Source organism: Neodiprion fabricii, chromosome 5 (assembly GCF_021155785.1).
Source record: "Neodiprion fabricii isolate iyNeoFabr1 chromosome 5, iyNeoFabr1.1, whole genome shotgun sequence".
Classification (NCBI taxonomy): Eukaryota; Metazoa; Arthropoda; class Insecta; order Hymenoptera; family Diprionidae; genus Neodiprion; species Neodiprion fabricii.
The window spans coordinates 1,087,971-1,107,167 of NC_060243.1; the positions used below are offsets into that span (position 1 = coordinate 1,087,971).

Here is a 19,197-nt window from a genome sequence, read left to right on the forward strand (position 1 = left end):
CTCTGGAGGTCGTTAGTTGAAGTAGTAACCCGTCCGCATTGCAGAACTCACGGTGAATCGTATAATAACTAAGGCAATTTGTGAATACGCGATGAGACAGTGTTTCAGGGACTCTGAGGAACGAAGTTATAATTCGTATATTATAACGAGGTCGTTTATTCGTTGTAAAAACGAACGGACATCTCATGCAGTACAAAGTCAGTCTCTATTTCCGAGTATATACGGGTCAGTGGCGGTTTGAGTGAGTTTGTTTTAGGTTGATCAAGTATTTTAATTATCGCCTTTGAATGTTGATTTCATAGAAAGCCTTTCCAATGTAGTAAAAATCCCAATGCAAATATCTGCGAAATGTCGTTGATATTGGAATCATACTACTGTGTGTTTTCTCCTGGAAATATCAGTGTTCGTTATAGATGAATTGTTTGCTCGTAAGAGGATCATAATATGTTTAATAATCACGCTGTAAGATCTGCATTGTTGAAATTTGAGTAAGAACCTGCAGATTAAATCATACGACTTGACTTCTTCAAGTTGAGAAACGTTTTCGACCGATCGATCGGTAGACTGAATGATGCTTCAATGATCGAAGGACCCGGGATTTTGGCAGACCTGTGATCGCGGATTTTGAAAAACACCAGCTGGTGCCATCGCCGGCTTCGGTGCTATTCTGATCAACCCTTAGCTACCGGGGCTAGAACGATCTCGGCCGATAACGTAGAACGTTGCCGCCAGTCTCCGAAACATCAGGCAAGGGAGAGCGGACACGTGGAGGAGGGTCGACTGCTTAACGATTCAAGTCGCGCAAGTTGTTTGGGTCACGTTTGCGCCGGGTGCGAAAAATCTTCCGGAAACTGACACCAGATGACGACACGGTGCTTCAACAGCGAGAACATTCACCCCCATCCCCCCAGGGTACCTTGTATGAGCACGCTCCAAATTCCGAGAGCAGCACTTGAAAAGAAACGGCTAAGAACGACCCTCGGAGAATGACAGGCGCCGAGAAAATGAGGGAGAACGAATGGACGGAGGACAAGAAACCGGGTCTCCACTTGGCAGAGCGAGACGAAGAAAAGAAACGAAATAAAAAAATAAATATCGGGGAAACAAACACGTGCGGCTGAAGAGACTTTCCAATTAGCACGGGAAGAAGCACGAGCGATGTTACCCCTCTTAACGGGGCGGCGCGTTTTCATTTCGCTGATTTTTGCATTTCAATGAATTTCGAATCGATGACGAAGCTGTCGGAGAGCCGCGTAATTTTAACCACCCCCCCCCTCGCCGCCAGATTATGAAACGCGACGGAGAACAAAGGCCTGTGGAAGACCTCGAGCGATGAGAGGAGGTTGCGAATCCATGCGAAACGTTGCATTCGTCGTTCGGATTTGCAGCTACTGTGCGGTTCGCGATCGTCGATGGAGAGAAGGAGATGAAACGGAATCACCTCCGCCTAGCGGGTGACACATGCGTCCCTGTTTGCTACGCGGCGCGGGCGTGACGACGCTGGCGTCGGGTCGCCATCTTGCACGTCCACGTCCTTCGCCTCGGGACCCAGGCGATCATAACGCCGGGCAGGTGGCCCGGGGCACCGCCCATAACCTGCACCGGCTAAACAGGAATTATGACCAAACTGGTGCTGCCGTTTCACACCCTGGTGTCCACCCCCTGCCTTGTATGGAAGAAACCGAGCTCAGGCCCGAACGATACCAGGAGAAGATGAAACCTCGGAGTTCGTTCCTGTCTCGACGACCAGGAGCCCTTATATCAGGAGTCGAGCTCCGTTCGTTCCTCGGGACTTCGACGTCGATGCAGCTCGTCCATCTCGTTCTCTTCAACAGCTCTTCCACCTTTGCGCATATCGTCTTTTCCACAGCCTTATCTGTCCTCGATTTTCTCTTACCATGACGGGGGTGGTCGTAGGTAAAGATTAGTTTGGTCATCGAAGTATCCGTTATCGAAGGTTATGGCTGGAAATGGTAGAAAGGTGTTCGGTTTCTATCTACTATCTTTAACACCGTGGTTTCAAAGAATGTAGTGCGTTAAGCAGTAGCTATCTTTTCTTTAAAATTTACTCAAAGTTGGTTTTTAGTCATGCAAATCGAATTATTTCATTTTTCGTTTACAAGTCGTGTTTGAAAACATTGAATTTTATAAAGATGACCACAAATCGTTCATTTATTATACTTTGCAAAGGCGTGGGTAAAATTGAGAGAGAATTTTCTAGCACCCAGTCAGCTAAATGCGGTGGTTAGATAATCAATTGCATAGGTACAGGAATTCGATAATAATCTGAAGCTAAGGAACGTTTCATGAGAGAATTATTTAAGAACCTCAATACCAGAAATGGTTTGATAACTTGGCGATGTTAACAATCTTTCAGTTGCGCCGTCGAATCGCGCTAAAACGCAGAGAGTGTTGTCTGACCAATCGTTCAACCGTTTTAACGAAGACAATTATAATAAACTCGAGGTTGAAGAGGTTGAAGAAATTGGTGTAGATTGTATAACCGTTGATCGAATGATCTTAACTGGGTTTTATAATTTGCGAAACGATGACGCTTCTGGGCGAATTCCAAGGACGGGTAGCTCTTGTAAGAATTATTTCATAATATGTTTTCATAGTCATGGTCCCAGAATTACTCGAGGTCCTAGAAATGTTCTTGAATTTTTCTCGTTCCTAAAAAGTCGAGTCCCTTCTCAAACCGCGCTTTCGTTTTTCCCTACCAACAGATTGTAGTATAACCAACCTATACCTCGTACGTCGCGCCGATCACGTACAGTACCCTCTGTTCTCTGCATTCGTGTACTTTTATGTTTCTTGAATGTCCTTGAATAATCTAAAAATGTCCTTGAATTTGTTTGGTTTTTCTTACTCGACACCATGATAGTAAGGCAGGAAGTAGCAGTGCAATTACTGCATCACCGTCGTGAAAGTGGTGAAATATTTGCTTGCGCGAATTCTTTTCATTGCAGATTTATATCGCGTGTTTACAGGAAAAATTCCGTTCCCACGATCTGTGCGTAACGGAACATCTGTGATTCCGAGGTCAGTGTAACAACTCGTCCTTGCGCTCTTCCATCTTAATACAATCGAGGGGGTTGCCACGTGGTTTCGCTCAATTATAGCGAAACAGCTTTTTATATCCGTACTTCATGCAGACGCTTATAGACGCCCGTTTCGCGATAAAAGTAGGTACCTATAGTACCATTCGTGTTTACGATCCTGCACTTCTTCGAGTGTTCGGAAGTGAAAAAACACTCGTAAGAACTCTCCGAAGATGCGAAATGTACGCTGAAACCGATTGTTCCCCGGCTCTTAACGGACGAATTCATTCGCACGGTTTCAAAAGCTTGTGCGATATGCACGGACTGATTGTGAGTCAGTTTTTCTAGAAACTTCATGTAGTGAAAATCTTGAAACCGCACGCGAAGCTCCAACCAGGCCCAATGTAACCGATACACTTGCCGCGCTTGTCAAACAGGATCTACTGCAACCGCTTTCGGATGAGTAAAAAGCGGAAATCATATACCTGTAACGATAAATCGACGACGAGAGACTATCACCAATTTCGCGTAAGCCAGTATAACGCTAGTGATGTAACGAATATTCGCATTCGCAAATATCGTGCGAATATTTTTCGAATATGACTGTCACAAGTACTTCATATTTTGCTTGTAAAAGTTGTCAAAATAATATTAAATAAGACAAGAAACATTGTTTTGATGGACTTGTATTACAAAAGTTTGTCTTCACGTTTGAATCACGCTCTAATCGCAAAATTAATTTGAGTCTCTGATCAATTTGTCGTTAAATAATGAAACAAACAATCGGCTTAGTTCGTAACAGCTTGGCAATTTCCATGATAAGATGCAAACGGCGCTAATTTGCGCGTGCGACTTGCATGGTGTACCGTCGGTCAATCAACTGTCGATTTTTAGCCATGGAGAAATGGCGCCAGATTCAAAAATGTGCATCCGCATTCGTATACGCGAATATTTGAAAATTTACATTCGTTGCTTCACTAGTATTATACGCATACCTTCAATGCAATTCGTGACCGTCGAGAAGCAGGCCAGGCTTTGAAAAAACAGGGTAAACAAACAACCTGTGCACCCAATTAGGCGGACGGAGTTTACCGCAGTGCGGAATATCCGGTTGCATCGGTTAAACCAAGACCGAGTGAATGCGTTCTTTACTTACCTGCAGCAGTGTCGGTTAGTCGTTTCTGTACTTTCTTTCCAACGGAATTCCAAACTAGACTTGAGTCGCGAGAAGATGTACTCGCTTCTGTACCATGATGTAAGGAAATAAGGTGTGTCAGTACTGAAGATCGATTTTCGCTCAGTCTCCGGATATCCAATATAACGTCACAGAAATCACGTAAATATAGGTTACTTGACGTTACTTATTTGTTTCCGTACATTCTTTTTCCTAAAAATGCTTATGTCTGCAGTCAAAAGTTCCAAAAATAATAATATTAACACCAAAGGACAAAATATGTGACGTCACCTTGGATATGTTTTCTGTTTGGTTCAACCAAAGCGTATGCGCATTGGAAGCTCCATACTTCAGGTCAAATCACACTCCAATTGGTGATGGATGAAGGGAAACGAAAAATATGACAGTGGCATGCATGACGGCGGTCGATATTTTGGCAGTTATACATATACACCTACAGGCGTAGAATACTCGGGTTTTTTCCACCTCTTCCTCCTCCTCCTCCTCCCATTCCATCTCGTTCCTCTTCTTGGTTTCGGGGGCGGGACGTGGAGGGTTGAAGGGCCAGAGGTGAACCGCGATCAGCCTATGTTGGACCCTTTTGCCGAACGCGAGTACGCCGTGGGTGGGGTGAGGACGCCGAAGGGCAGCGAGAGAGGAACAGAGAGATGGGGGAATGGGAGGTCTGCCAGCTTCGTGTCTCGCTTGCTACTCCAGCGGCAGACGGTCAAAAACTCACCTGACCGGTTGCCGCGCCGCTTACCTTTTCTTTCTATTTGCCTCGACCATTACTTTTCTTATTCTTTTTGATTCTTTGTGGTTTTTTTTTTTCTTCCTTTATGTTTTCTTACAAATCGAGGGGTGAAAAAAGCGGGGATACAAAGGGGGAGAAGAAGAAGAAGAAGAAGAAAAAGAAGAGGAAGAAAGAATAAGATGGTAAAAAGATACTGTTCCTCGGCTTCTTATATAATGCTGACGCTGTTATTTTATGTATTTATTATTTTTTTTTTTGTTTTTATGTATTTATAAGGCACTATTTATCCCTGTTCTTATTCATGCATTGTTATTAATATTATTCTGCTTCGTTATCTTCTCCATACATCGGATCTTATATCCTACACTTTCCGCAGTCCCCCATTTTTTCGATTTCTACCCAATTTTGGTCTTCAATGTAATTAACTCCTTTTCCGTTCAGTCGTATTCCAAGCACACGATGTATTTATATCTTCAAGATTCCAGATTACTGAATCAATTACTTGAACATTCGTCTACCGGTATAATGTAATACGTGGACCGTGCCATGGAAACCGTGAAAAAGTATTACTCGACTAGATTGTGCAAGCATTTAAAAGCATTTTATTTGTGCTCGCAATTTTATATTGATAGATACAGGTGTCGGTACACGTGTATAAATACGTACGAAACGGACGTACAAACCTACACAGCGTTGAAGCTCGACTGACGGCTTTCCGACGACGCAACAGGTTACAATACACACGTCTATATGTATATCTGTATATATGTACAATAGTTATACAGACCGCGTCAAGACGTAGGTTAAATTTATTTTACCGAAGAGCAATTACATGTGTCAGGATAGAGTCTATCAATCATGCTTTCTCGAGGTATTATACGCAGCGTGTATACCTACCTATAAAGATTTCTCAACCAGGATAATTCTTCCTGTAGACGATATTCTCTATTTATCGCTGTTCACGGCAGCGTTATGATCCTAAAGCAAATTTTTTTTTTTCTCATACAATTAGCTTCAAATAAAGTCAAATTATCTTATTTCGCCGGGCATCATCGATCGTTTGCAGATAACGATGATCTACGTCGTACAACGTGTGTGTACGTGTGTGTGTGTGTGTGTGGTTATTTTTCATTATTCTACAAATTCGCGCCAGTGGTAAAATATTATTTAACAAACGAATTACACTCGGCACGAAAACCAGTCGCAGTGACGCGGTATCGATTTGCAGGTGGATTCGAAGCGGGGGTGGGACGACGGCGAGGTGAGGGGCGGGGAGGGAGGAGGCGGAAAGGCGGAAAGGCGAGTGCTGCAGGGCGGAGGGCGGAGGGACGAACCGATCGCTTACAATGCAATTTATTACCGCGGACCACCTGCTCCCGAAATCTCAATCGACGGGCAGGTTCTCCATACCGTGAGAGCCGCGGAGTAGGCGACGAGACTCGAAGAAGCAAAAGCATGAAACGTAGATCATTTGTTGAAATGAAAAATTACTCGTTGAGAGCAAAATTCAGTATACTTCTGGGCTTTCACCGTATTATACCTACTTGAAAAGAACGAGATCTGTTGGCAAATTTTCCAATAACGAGTTTTCAATATCTACAGGAAAGTTAACTTTGGATTCCTTAGTTTGAACATTTTTAGTTCCCAAGTATATAGATTAGAGTGGTTATATTTAAAGAACAAAAAATTCTTCATCTTCTTACGTACCGTTCGAAAAGTTAGGTTTTAGCCCGAAACGAAGTCTCGTGGAACCGGAACTCGGTGGCAAATATCTGAAAGGTGCCTCAATCGGTTTCAATTTTTCAAACACTGTAACCGAAGTATCGCGAAAACTACAAAAGTTGGGAAGCTGTTTTTGGTTTCATTTTGTAGATAATGAAATGTTCTATAAAAAAGTTTAAGACTAGTATACACCTAAATGTTCGTCGTGTATTCGATACGAACGTTTAGAGTTGAGTGCATTGAAGAAATGAAGCAAGATGCTAAGTTACTTTGCAAATTTTTATCTCGCCCGTCTTCTAAGCTGATACAAATAATGCCACGCAGTAGTCACGACATTTTCTAAAGAACATTTGACTGTTTACAAAATGAAACCAAAAACAGCATCCCAACTTGAAGAATTTTCGAAATATTTCGGTTAGACTGTTTGAAAAATTCAAACCGGATGAAGCACTTTTCAGAAATTTGCTACCGAGTTCGGGTTTCACGAGGTTTCGTTTCAGGTTAAAATCTAACATTTCGCAGGGTACGTAAAAAAGTAACCACCCCAATAGAGATATATATATTTTGCATACTTAATTGGTTCGACCGTAATTATCGCAAATGGGTGAATTCCTCGGCACAATTCGGTCCGTAATTAATCTGCAGTGTCTTGGAAAACTTCCGGCGAAAAACAAGGACGTAAACTCTCAGCTATCGCCGGGGCTGAATCATTCTAATTATTTCCTCTCTCGCGTTTCCACTTGTTGCGGGAATCGCTGTTGTGCGTTAACCGAGACGTGGCAGGCTGGCACATTGTACACCTATACAATCCGCAACAATGGTAAATTGCAAAAGCAGACTAGAAATATACGCAAGTATGCAAGAAAAACTTTTTACAGAACTGATTACGCGGCTCATCTCGAATTTTCGGTGCGTGAGTGTAGCTGGCTTAGCTACGTGAAATTTATGCCTCACCGACAAGCCGAGGATAGCGATTATTCGGCTCGCGTGTTTTCGTAGAAAGAAGATGCAAATCTGCTAGCAGCGGCCTTTTGCAGTTTAAAATTAACGCTCGGATTTCCCTCCCTTACCCCGGACCCATTATTCTTCTCGGTATATTTCCGCTTCTGCTCACCGCGTGCCGTTCGCCATTTGCGAATCGAAAATCTCGACAGCATAAATTCAGCAATAAAGCGATATGCAGCAGCAGCGGTAACAGCAAACGATGACGACCCCGCGCTTATTGAGATGCCCTCTGTACTATATTTACTCGAAGAAGAAGAAGAAGAAGTTAACGAGAATATTACACTACGCTTTCCGCGCTTCCTTATTCCTTCATTTATGCGCTCATGTATAATATCCACGAGAAGGGGATGCGTTCTATTCAAGCTATTGTAATGGATCCGGGGTGCGGAAAAAATTTTACGACATTCAATTACACCGTCGACGCAGCAGAATAATGGCAAAAGACGAACGAACAACCATAATTGCAGTGTTTAAAAAGCTTTCCCTCACCTCAGGTGCTCTTGAGAAAAGTTGTGCGATAAAATACTCGTCCCAGGTCATGTTCTTTGCATACATGTACAGTAAGAGGAAAGATGATTATGATCGATCGAATCGCACCACAAGTGTACAAGTAATTCAACGATATTACCAATTATCCATGCACGTACAATTATTTTTATCATCACACCACTCACCGATGATGGATAAAGGTTTATCGTTATAAAATATGAACGTGGTTAGTTGCAGGTTGAGGGGTGCAGGATCTTCTCAATTTATAAATGGATAGTCCGAGCAGAAGGGTCGCGGTTCTCGAACGAATCTGCGGCTCAGGGGTGCCGACGATAGGGGTCGCATTAGTTGCAGGTTTATTCATGATGGGAGAGATTCTTTTTTCCCTACACTTCACGCTTCTCCTTTCCCTCACTTTTTCTTCGTTATATATATTTTTTTTTTTGCAGCAAAAAAGCGAAGCGGGGAAAAAAAAACGTCGCGTTTTAGGGAGAGGTGAGTGCGAGAAAGAGAGAGAGAGAGATTGAGACTGTTTCACACAGTGAAAATACGCGGTTTTAATGAGACTTCTTGCTTAACACTTCGGTATGTTATACCAGTAGTTAACTCTGCCAGACCATGGATTATGTTTCATCTTTTTTTTTTTGTCGCTGGTTCTTTGGAGCCTACACGGTTTTTGCATCCGCAACGCTTTTGACAAAGACACCCCTGCAGCACTGCGAGTATAAAAAATTACGCGGAGTACAAGTGTACATATGTATAGATGTATGTATGTATACACCTCTAACGAACACTCGATTTAATATAACTTATAACAGACTTCTTGTTGAAATACCCAATTGTCCTAGTACAGACCGATATAAGCTTCTATAACTTGCGAGAAAGACGTTTCATACCGTGCTCTAAAGTTTTCAGAGTTTGTTTTTACTCCCGGCAGCGTTCCCACGCGTTGCCTAACTTTTTCAATTTGTGTGTTCGAGCAACTATTGTACAGCAGAGAACTGTGCATCCCGTACTTTTACCTCAGATTCCAGAGGAACATCTTGAAAAGTCGAAGCATCGCGGACCCCACGATTGAGTAAAAGTGCGAGGACGTTGTTCCGCTTTTTTCATACGCGCTCGCATACCCGGTAAAATTTTTTTCCACTCTCGGACACGACGTGCTGTTTTGTATATTCCAAAACGAATGATAGGCTTAACGGTTTAAAAAAATCAGCGATTCCAGCTCCAACAGCTTGAATTGTCCTCATACTATTGAAACACGGTGCGAATGGGTGGGGATAAAAGTAGAGAAAGATCAAAAAATTGCAGAGTCACAACATCGAATTTTCGAAGAAGCGAAAAGTTCATTTGTAGAATTTAAAAATGTTGAAAGTATATGGTATGGAGAAGCAAAAGGATAGAAAGGTTGGAAGACAGAATGATGAAGTGTAGAATCGTCAGATTTCCTCTCGATAATATAAAATCGTATATAGATTCTCGATTTTGCCATTCTATATTTTGTCATTCTGTATTTCGATTTTCTGTATTTAAAATTTTCTACACTTGGACTTTCTACACTTAAAAATTTTACGATTCAGATTTTCGAATCTATGAAAATTCGGTATTCTGGTCCATCCGTTCACCGAAATTTCTAATTTTTTTACCACTATTCGTGCGAATCCTAAACATCCGCATGATCACGGGTTAAACCCCCGATCGTGTTTATCCTTCAGTGCTGCAGAACGACGATCACATGCTGCATTTTCGAGGGACAAGGATGAAGCGAGGCGTTTGTACGGGGTGAGGGTGACTGAGAGGGAAGATGAGAGCGAAGCCAGGGTGGGAAGGCAATGCAGGGTGCAGGGGTGTAGGGTGCATAAGCGCCGGCGCCACTCGGGCGCATCCCGTTGCGTCCGCAGTCGATAAGCGGGATATTTTACTTCCGAATTAAGCGTTAGCGCCGGTACCGAGACGGGAGAGGGGTCCAGAGCTGTTCACCCTTGGCATGACAACAGCGAGGAAAATAAAGGAGAGAGAGAGAAAAGAAAAAACAACATCAGATGCCTGGTGACAAAACGCGCTTTGGGGGTTGGGGAACGCGATATGTGCTCGATGGTGAGGAGAGCTACCCTCATGGCTCGTACCGTGATCACCCCTTCGCCCCGATTCGCTTGTCACGTCCAAAAGAGTCAGATGGTAGGTAGGTAGGTGGGTATTCATTCGTCAGAGGGGACGCCGACGTCGTTTGCCCTCTCGGCAAATTAAACGTCGCACGATTTTACACCTTGCGGCGGCAATTTAGAATAAATTATAATTATACAGCGTGCCTCTTAACTCGATATACAACAACGTTACAGACTCATGGTGTCGAATGGTTTTGTAAATGTCCTTGAATACTGCTCGTCCTTCAAACGTCCTCGAAACTATCCTCGAATTTTTCTTGTGTTCTGAAAATATTCTATTCTTAATGTTCCTGAATGACCTGAAAATTACCTGGAAAAGTCCTTTAAACGTCCTTGAATTTCTTACGGAATTTTTACTGGGTACCATGTATGGATTAAAACTCATTTTACGTCAGCCGGATTATGTCGCTCTGAATTACAAGCCCCGTTCCTATACTCACTTACAATTAGACGCTTAAGGATGTATATTTTTTATTGACCTAGAAGGATTTCGACCTACACGCCTTTACACCCTCAAGCTTCTGTCAGGTCGCAGTTGAATCCAAGAAGTTGAACGTAGTTTTTAACACGTGTAGAGAGTTTTCAAAGTACGGCACAGAAAATCCACGTACAAAGAGTTAGTGAAATCGCTGCATTGATCAGGATCCTTCGTTATCTAAATCAGTTAATAAAAAAGTCTTGCGTTTACTCAGATGATATTTGATTTGGTCATAAATTCTGAAGAATAAAAATTTATTTCGATGTTATCGGATTACAATGTATTTGAACAAATAAACGATGTTTAGTTAGATCGATAATTGATATTCATATGTTTCAACGATCCCGGATCAATTCATCAGTACCAGTCAGTCAGCTTTTCCTTGTCAATGTCGTACCGCGTCTCTCTCTCTCTCTCTGTTATTTGTAGAACGTGCCGGCCAGTCAGTTTTGACCAGTTGCTAGTCGAGTCCCACTACCAATAAAAGTTTCCTGTCGTCGCCTCTCTTGCGTTTCCTTCTCGTTCCCCGGGTATCCTGTCCATCCTGCGGCCACCCCGCCCGCCGGCTAGTTCTCTTCACGTGTAGTGATTTTTGATGCTCGAGAAGAGGTGATGCGTATAGGGCGATCCTGGGCAACTATCTACTATGGCTCTATACGTGTTGTAGCGTTAATATACCTTGTGTAAAGACTGCAGCAATTAGCGCCGCAGCGCCGGCGTGAATCCCAAACTCCTGTTCGTATCACGGTCCACCAGAAAGCGGCCGGAAAAAGAGCGAGAGAGAAAGAGAGAAAGAGTGAGAAGCGGCGGCCAGGAGGAGGAGTGAAGGGACCATCGGCGAGGACAAGGACAAAGAGAGGGACGTCGATTTAGGCGGTTTCACCGCTGCTTCTTGCGAGTCCCGAGGAAAGAGGATGAGGAAGATGTCGTCGGTCTGTTCTCATTGCGTGGAGTACGCATATACGTGACGGTCGAAACTGCATCGGTAGGCTTGTCCCTAGTTCCTATAACGATCAAAGTGGGATGGCGGTGAATTTCGTAGATTTACGATCTAGCGATGATGGATGAACGGTTGTACTGATTTCGAAGATCAGGGATTTCGCGAAAGTCTGCGAAATCTTCAAAGCTACGTGATGATTACCTGAGTCAGTGACAGACGCAGTTCAACTTGACATATCGATTTTCCGTAAAGGTAGAAGATCGTGGTAGATATAGCATATTAAAAGAAAGACCAGTACAGAGATGATTGAAGCGATACTCAGCAAGGGGGTAAAAATAAACTAAAATAATGATAAACCGAGGAACGAGATGAATGCTCTCGGTCGCATCGAATTCACTGCATCGTCGATCTCATTTGGATGGAAGAATACACACGATAAGTTGAGAATGAGTTCTTCGAAGTTGGAACGTCGTCGTCGTCGTTGTCGTTTCGAGGTGCATGCGGCGGGAGAGTCACCCGATCGCGAAGATGTATAAATCCAAGTTCAGTATGCAGAAGAAGCTACTGCACCGGAGAGCACATCGAGCGTCCGCGGAGGCATTTAATCGGCCCATCGAACGGACGATGTAGAGAAGATGAGAGGATAGCGTTGGAGGACCGTGAGGGTGAGAAAGGGGACTGCATCCCGCCGATAGAGATCGCACGACGCCTCCCCACGACGAGAGAGAGGCATCAGCATCGGGGACCGACCGGTCGAAGCGGGTTGTAGGTACCATTCCCGAGGGAACGTACGCGCCCTGGACTAACTGGATTCATTAAAGTCATACCGCTGGCGCTAATGCCGTGGGGTGAGGGGGATCGCCAGGGTCACCGAGGGCCACAACAACTCATTGCGTACTGTCGGGAAACAATATGGTGGTATAAACCGTACCTGCTGTCGCGAGGCTTTAACGTCTCTCTGACTTTTCGTCAATCGTTACACCCCGTGTTGGTTGCTTTCCTTTGTGCCGGTTATCCTCGGAATTATTGGCGAAAGGCACGCGACTTCAGCGAATCGAGCTACCCGATAACCATCAAAGTGTTACAATGGCTGTACCGCGAATTTCGACAAGACTTGGAACTCGGTTTACCAGTATCGATTTCCTGGCATCTGGCCGAATCGAATCGACACTGTCTCGTCTAATGATCATGCATTACTCGACGGGTTTTATCGGTGAATGGCAAAGGTCACTATGTGTCTCCGTTATTTTGAAAGCCAGAAATAAAAAGCAAGTCTGGTTTAATTTTGGATGGTTCAACTATCAGAATCGGATGAAGTAACAAGCTTCGATCGACTGGTAATATTTGAATAACAAACGGAGTGTAATACTTCATTAATTTAAAAATGTCTGCACGTCGTTGTCGTCGATAAGTTAAATTGATAGTTGAAATGGCTCGCGCAGTCATCATTGAAATCGATACAGCGTTGTATCGTTACGCCTGCCGTAGCCGGTTGATGAACATGGACGATAACCATCTCTACCGCGAAAATGTCTTCGAGGAAAATTACACCAAGTGCCAGAGTGCAAAGGCGGCGGAACCGTGCACACAGGTGCCTGGAGCTTTTGTGAGTATTAAGTTCAAAGACGGAGGAAAACGGGCCGCGAGCCAAGCCAGACCAGGCCACGTCGAGCCGAGCGACCGCATCGAGGTCACGACACGTTATTTCGAGAACTCCTTAAGACCTCCTTAGACTATTCGCGGCTGCGATAACACCGTGTCGCGAAGAAAGGGAGAATCTGATATACCTGTACCGATGCCTTGCAGGTATACAGTGCGACGGTAGTTGTTACAGAAACGACGTCGTAGCCGCTTGCCTGAAGTCATGACTATAATTAAAAGTTTACCGGTATGACGACAGAGCGAGATTAGGACGATTTGTTGTAAATTATCGTTACTGCAATTAGTGGGTTAGACTCCATCGTTACGTGAGGAGAGTTTGAATAGAGTGTCCGGAATCGGCGCGTTTCCTTTCCACGAATTTTGAAATGTTACTGAAACTGCGTAGGTACCTACTGACTACGGAGGGTAGAGGTAACGACCACTGTCTCATATGGTTGTTTACTCAAAAGTGTCCACCGAAATGCATAAAATAACGATGGCGCTTGTGCATCTGAGGACGTTGTCTGAACTTGGCTGTTTTACAATATTAGACAAATTGAAGGACGCCGAGTGGAAGTAGTAAAATATCTTAGAGTAATTGTAGACACTTGAGTCGTTGATGAAAGCATCGTAATTGAAGGATCAACTGCTACAAACGTGGTCAAGTGAAAATTTAGTTGACTCATTTTATCCAACCTGAAAGCTTTGAAACCTGAAAAATGGTCCTCTGGTACACTAACACGTCATCTTAATTTACAGGGAGATAGTGGTCCCTGCCTCTACTCTCCGTTATACTATCGACGAAGGTAGAAGGTTCGTCCAAGTAACTCGGAGTGAATTAGGTTGTACCCAATAAGGATTGCTGAGCAAGATCCATCGTGGCATCGTCTCTCGGATTTGAAAAATTGCGGATAATCGGAAGTAGGGCGAGAGGTTCGCAGAGAGGTAGCTGTGTGCCCTATCTACTCAAGTATACAACATCACCACGTTGTAAAACATTCTACGGAGTTGATAAAAGGAAATAGAGAAGTGGCCGCCGAGCTAGTGGGCGTGACATCGTGGTGCTGGCATTGTTCCTGCAGGCCCGATAAGATATACTTACCCACACCGTTACGCTTGCATACGTCCTATCTACACGATGCACAATACACCTGCAACGTATGAACAACGTGACTGGCTCCCCCCGTTATATCTCCGTGCAGTGTAGGTACACAGTTACACACGCACGCCCACAAACGCACACATGGTGCATGATATTTACGGGAAGGCCCCGCAGTCACAGGAACGTTATTACCGGTACACGTTGCCAAAATTTCCACGCTATTGGCAATTAGGATAGCTGCAGGTGATCGTGTTGTAGGTTATAGTTTAGTGATGAGAACGTAAATTTGCAGGCTACTGCTACACTGCTTCAGTATAATTTATGTGTAGCCGTAATTTCTCGATGTGTAACTATTATACGTCGGTGCAAAAACGCAGCCGCGGTAACTGTATAATAACTATATCCACTGTGTCGCTATTCCGCGCGAGTGAACGCACGTGATACGATTCGCGTTACGTGAGTGACAGACACATGAGAAACTGCGATTGACGATCCAGGCGATAATTATTCGCTCAATTAGAGCCCTGCGTGTGGTAGGATTACCGGTCCAGATCAGGTGCGTGTCACTCCAATACGAGGCTGAACAGATGCCTTACAAGTGTCGCATTTTTGTCAAGCTATTTGTTTCCCGGTTATTTCCAAGGCGCATAACAAGATGGTATTAAGACCCAAGGCGGATAATTGGAGATGCTCCGGATGCTCGGTAGTAAAAAACGCTCCTTTATGGACGGCAGGAACTCCGGTAGTCAACTATCCGCGGTTCGACCGGATAAGATAACCTCTTCCTCGATAGCACGTCTACTGCGTACGTCGCTTCCGGCACGCCGGAACGTACGCGACTGATTTTCAAAAGGCGTTTCCTCGTCCAGCTCGACTTACAAGCAGCTCTCAAACCTATCGTTACTTGTCCAACCACGCCTTACCGTTACACCTAATTCATCGCGGTTACCTACCTACCTGGAGCTCCTGGAAGTGATGATACGTGTTACGGTAGCACGAGGCTCACCGTTACATCACGGTACGTGGAAGACCTGCGAATCAAACGCAACTGTATTCAGTCTATCCTTATGATCGTCGAGCAGCCGCTGTTACACACGAAGCACTGTTCTCAGGAAAAGTTTCCCGGGTAACTTGAAACAATGAGGAATGTCACAACCTCTCGATTCAGTGTTGGCGTAATGAGAGATAAAAACGATGCCGAATAGTGCTTAGAAAGGATCCTGCTGAATCCTTGCGGAAATTGGCTGGATTTTCAGTATGTTATAGTTCATATCCTCCTGATTGAAAGTTCTCATGGAAACAAGTCCCAAAAATTTTAGTAGTTTCCGAGATACAGGCTGCGAAAGAAAGTTCTACAGATTTTTTGATATCTATCCATTTCGCGATTTTCATGAATTATAATGCTTCAAGGGGACTTGAAATCATAGGAATCATTCGAAAACTTCACAGTTGATTCTCAAAGATAGACAAGAAGCTGTGATTGATTCCATCGATGCATCGATTCCATCCATGAACTCGCTGGTTTACTAGAAGGAGGTACAACGTCGGATTTCGCGCGAAGAACGAGACCCTCCGAGTTTTGCAAGAATCGACTTGTCCTGTTTTTCACGCCTCCGCGAATCGGCTGTGCAGTTTTTGATTGATATATTTGATTTCAAGTCCCTCTTGAAGCTTTGTAATTCGTAAGAATCGCGTAATCCATATATCCATAGATATCAAAAAATTCATTCGCTCCCCTTCTGAAGTCTATACATCGGAAGATACTGATTTATGGAACTTGTGTCCATGGAAAATTTTGATATAATATATTGAAAATACAACCAATTCGATCGGGAGCCAATATCTATTAGGTTTCTGCGAGGCCCTTTATAAGCGGTACTTTCATCGCAACGCCAGGTGCAAACCGAGTCAAGAGACACGGTTCTGATGTTTTAGTTCCTTCATACACTATGCGAACTGGCGAGCGATTTTATCACGTATAATACTGCGGTGTCTTAAATCCAAGACCGTTTTATAAACGGTGCAGACCGTATCGAAACATCTCCTCGAACCTTGAACGATAACTCTTACCGTAAATGATCCAGCGCGGGTAGTTTAACGCTAAGCGATTTTTATATCGCGTCAAATCTCCGGCGAACGCTTGAGGATATAATAGTCCTACCTCTGCAATCTGTGCGAAAGAAGCCACGGCAAATCGAAGCCATTGACCTAAGGTTAAAACAAAAATTTGAACTTACAGCAAGGGTGGAAGGTGTGCGGATTGTCTTGTTACAACTGCGGCGGAGACAGGAAACCGTAGTTTGTTCTACTCAGGCAAATCCCCGTTGAAGTGAGTCCCGGTCTACCGGTGCCTCACCATTGGAACTAAACCTTAAAAATGTGGAAAGGAAACTTGAGGCTAATCGCCGACGGTCATTCAGCATTTTACGAAGGCAAATCATTTCCGCAAATTACAATCCCTTATGGCTCGTCGACGACGACCCCTGCCATGATAGCAGTGATTCGGATTTGCCTTCACCATTAGACTCTCTATTCCATGATTGACGCGGACACCACGAGCACCTGCTCAAAGCGACCCAGCATCCTGTCAGTCCCACGTGATGATCACTCGAGAATCTGTCGATCGCAGGGTGGGAGGACGGGTTGATGAACGGGGTCCATTATGCGCGAGGCGATTGTACTATGAAGAAGCTATTTGTACCTGATTAAATTGGCAGAATCCTGCATCCGAGAATTCATGTATTCAAGATTCGTGAGAAGCATGTAGCGCCTCGATGCTAATCCGCCTAATTAACTTCTCCTACGAGATTAGAGATTCGAGGGTAGGTAGGTGCTGCGGCAAGATGGCGAGGTAAATTGGGAGGCGGGGTGGACCTCATTTGCATGGAAGCGAGAACGCGTTCTCGCAGTGCTTGAACTTGCACCGTATAGAAATTACTCTCGAGGCATTTCGATGTAAGTAAGGATGCTCTGAAAGGAGGATTGAGAGTGGAGAGAAATTTACTCTTACGTAACGCTATTAGGTCTGAATCGTTAAACCAATAATCGTTAGAGCTTTGGTTTCGCTCTCATCTCCCAATGGACCACTCGACACCCTCGTGCAATAAATACAACGCCAACTCGTCTCTCCTCCGATTCTCTCACTCCCGCACCTTGCATATATCTATATTCTTTCTCTAACTCTCTCCCCGAGTTTCCCCGATGTTTTTCAGCCCCTAAATTTCCCCCTCGCGAATCAGACACTTAATTTGTAAAACAAAATAAGGAAATAAAATAAAAATAATAAAAACTTATAAGGAGAACCTCGTACTATACACTCGGGACAAAAGGATTCCTCCAGCGATGCCAAGAGTCGCTGGTTATGCCTGATCTGAAATCAACTTATTGTTGGACGAGCGTGGTCCAGGTCCATTGTCTGACTTCCCTAGACTGAGGGCAAGCGGCGGAGCCGCGAATCGTGAGAAATACCGAACGGCCGTTCCTCGGATCTTGGCGATATCCGGGCACCCTCTTCGGCGAGGATATAGGAGAGGGGTAAAAAAAAATCAAAATGGCGACGGGGTTAACGGAAGGGTAAAGAAATGAGTGACATGTGTCAAGGCGTCATGAAAGAAGTGCGGGAACCCCGAGACGGCCTGGAATCCGCACACAGTGTTAAGAACATCCGAACCCCACAGAGACACTCTTCTGCCATTCTCAATTGTGCAATATAGCTCTAATACCTTCGGCTTCCGGACGCTATTGTGATTGCCGGGGTTGCAGAGGCAAGGGCCACGTCCGGGTCGATAGAAAAAAAGGAAACCAAAAACAAATTGAATTATACACAATGTTTCGTAATTGGAGGTATTATTTTTTCCGGCAGTCTACGGCAAAGTCTTGATTTTCACCTCTCATCGGACGTGGTAGGGATTTTGTTTTTCAAACTGATGGGTTGACAAATATTCGCCGCTTATTCGTAACCACGAAAGATTCGAAATCACTGAAAACAGCTCCTGCTGACTTGTGTTAAATACCTGATGTTATCATGTCATTATTTTTCCTACCCAATCATGTAGATTCTCGACATGTTCCTGACCTTCGACCACCGTAAGGTCTGAAGTCGTGATGAGCCCAAACTCGATCGTGGATGTCTCCGCTAGTGTCGTATGAAAAATTGCACCGTTTGAGCATGCTGGAAAAATTCTCGCGGTGTTCGTCTCGCTTATGTCTGAAACACAGCGAACGGCGTTGTTTATTCGTGGATAAGTATATACACGGCTTGCGTGTGTATGTATCCCCTGTACATTGTCGAGGAATGCTAGATACCGACATGCCTCTATGATAGAGAGGTACCCAAGATGGGTGTATAAGTGTGTATAATGCGCCCGCAGCATTAAAGCGCTTCCATTGTGTGCGACCTGTGCTTGTTATGCATATGAGGTTGGACCATCAATGAACGGGCCAGCGGGGAGAAACAGGTTTTCGAACCGTCCATAGAAATGCGTGTGTAGCCACCAATATACACGCACCATCTTTCCTCTCTCCGCTCGTTGTTTATCGTTCGCCGTTCGAGTGGCTCTCCGATAATCGCGGTAGCCTTCACCGAATTCTTCTCATTTTTTAACGAGCGAATAGTTCGACTACGCGATCCCGCGGCATTGTTTTTAAACCATGCCGGACGCATCTCAATCGGACATCATTTTCCGA

At 44.3% G+C, this 19,197-nt stretch overlaps 2 long non-coding RNA genes across 2 annotated transcripts in view; both read left to right on the forward strand.

The window, feature by feature from the left end:
- LOC124182225 overlaps positions 1–19,197 on the forward strand; it is an 89,927-nt gene that overhangs the window by 57,350 nt on the left and 13,380 nt on the right. The window lies entirely within an intron of this gene.
- On the forward strand, positions 14,921–17,804 carry LOC124182228. Its single transcript, XR_006870717.1, has 2 exons — positions 14,921–15,529; positions 16,751–17,804. It is a non-coding gene; the product is annotated as an uncharacterized LOC124182228 (long non-coding RNA).